Source organism: Capsicum annuum, chromosome 1, assembly GCF_002878395.1.
Source record: "Capsicum annuum cultivar UCD-10X-F1 chromosome 1, UCD10Xv1.1, whole genome shotgun sequence".
Lineage (NCBI taxonomy): Eukaryota > Viridiplantae > Streptophyta > Magnoliopsida > Solanales > Solanaceae > Capsicum > Capsicum annuum.
The window spans coordinates 159,378,077-159,380,317 of record NC_061111.1 but is presented as its reverse complement, the minus strand read 5'-3'; the positions used below and the strand labels follow the sequence as shown (position 1 = coordinate 159,380,317).

At 39.9% G+C, this 2,241-nt stretch overlaps 1 non-coding gene across 1 annotated transcript; it reads right to left on the bottom strand.

Moving 5' to 3' along the window:
- Positions 1 to 414: 414 nt before the first annotated feature.
- On the bottom strand, positions 415 to 520 carry LOC124892327. The gene has a single exon (XR_007050191.1). It is a non-coding gene; the product is annotated as a small nucleolar RNA R71 (small nucleolar RNA).
- Positions 521 to 2,241: the final 1,721 nt, after the last annotated feature.

The following is a 2,241-nucleotide window of genomic DNA, read 5'->3' as shown; positions in this document are numbered from 1 at the left end:
ACGGAGCAATGAGCAATAACGCAAGCAATATAGGCCCCTCCGATGCCCCTCTTGATGATGAAGGTCAATTAAATAAAAAGGGATAAAAAAGTACAATTTGCATCCCGCTAACCATTAGGAATGGAGTGTTTCCTATGACTAGATTTATACTTTACATATTGCCAATGAACGGGTTGTATGGGGGTCAAGCATATGAGGACCTGAATGTCCATTTGAAGAAATTTGTGGAAGTTTGTGCGCCATTTAACATAGCACAAATTAGACAAGAATCCATCCGGCTTTGACTTTTTCCATTCTCACTAACGGATGAGGTGGTTTTATGTCTTTTCTCACTTTCACCTAGCTCAATTACATCATAGGAAGAGCTTACCACTGTGTTTCTTGATAGATACTTCCCACCATAAAAAATGCTTAATAAGCAGGATGAGATTGTGAACTTCTGGGAAATGAATGGAGAATCGTTGTTTGAAGCTTAGGAGAGGTTTAATGGAATGTTAGCCCAATGCCCAAATCATGACATCCCGTAAAATATGCTCCTCGAGATTTTATGTAGGGCTCTTGATCCATTAAACAAAATAGTGGTGGATAATGTGGTGGGCGGTTCTATAGTGAGATTACATCATCTTATGGCCTTCCAATTGATAGGAAAAGTATCAAAACAAAATTAGGGTTGGCATACCCGAGGTACCAAATCTTTCAAAACCCCTTCTACTACATCTGTGGTGGCTAATGAACAAAGAAAACAAGAAGAATAAAAGGAGGAGAACATGGCCAAAATGATGACCCAACTTGAGCTCTTGACGAAGCATGTTATGGGTGCACCCGCAAAAGCGGTAAACGCCGTACCATCTAAATCTTATGAAGATGATGAAGAGGCAAATAAGTTGGATGAAGAAATTCGGTACTTGGCAAACTACTCAGGGGGTTCCCGCCCCACCTATCAAAGGTAAGGTGGGAACCCAAATTGGATGGATCGTGAGCGGGATTGAGATTGGAGAGATCGTAAATGTAATTATGACCATTATGTCCCTCCTCATGATCGAGCTAAAGCCAAAGAATCTAGTTCCATTGACCCCAAAAAGTTCAAGACCGAGGATATGTTAGCAAGGATCTTGAATAGAGTAGAAGGCATGGACAAGATTGTCCATGAGTTGAAGGGTGATTTCTCCCAACTCTCTCAAATAGTGGTGTCTCACTCCGCTCTATCAAGCAATTGGAGACCCAAGTGGGGCAAATTTCCATGCAATTAAATGCTAGACCTAGAGGTGTGCTTTCGAGTGACATAATTACTAACCCAAAAAATGATGCTCCAATCCTAGCAATTGTCACAAGGAGTGGAAAAGCACTTAAGGAACCTTTTAGAGGAGATGTGAGTAAGAATATGCCTAAGGACAAAGTAAAAGAGGTGAAGACTCAATAAATAGAGGGAAATGATGAGAAATAGATCGATGAAAGCGATGATGGGGTGGTTGAAGTTGAAAGGAAACAAGTTTAAGAAATACCAACCATCCAAGCTCTTCCCCCATCACCTTAATATTTTCATAAAAAATAGGAAAATGACAAATTGAGGAAATTCATGGCCAAACTTAGAAACTTATCGATAAATATCTCATTGTTTGAAGCTATCCAAGAGATCTTGAGATACGCTAAGTTGATGAAAAATTTGATGTCCAAGAAGAAACTTGTTGAAGGTGATACAATTTAGGTCACTCATGGGTGTACCGCTATCATGGCTAGCAAGGTTGAGGAAAAGAGAGATGAACCGGGAGAATTCATTATTCCTTGCACAATTGGGATGCATGAATTTTCCAAAGCTCTATGTGACCTTGGTGCGAGCATTAACTTAATAGAATTTTGTCATATACAAGAAACTTGGTTTGGATACACCGACTCCAACCTCTATGCAACTCTTGATGGCAGATCGGTCTATAAAAAGGCCGGTGGGTATATTATTTGACGTCCTTATAAAACTGGACAAGTTCATTCTCCCGGTGAATTTTGTGGTATTGGATTATGAAATGGACCAAGAGGTGCCTATCATTCTTGGTCATCCTTTCTTGGCCACTAGGAGAGACATTGTTGATCCAGAGCTGGGGGAGATAAAATTTAGAGTGCAAGAGGATGAGGTCTCTTTCAAAAATTTACATGTCAAAGAAACAAACCATGGAGTTACAAGTAGTATCCGTAGTGGATATTAAAATGAGAAGATGAATGAAGAGGATTTCAAAAACCCACCTTGAG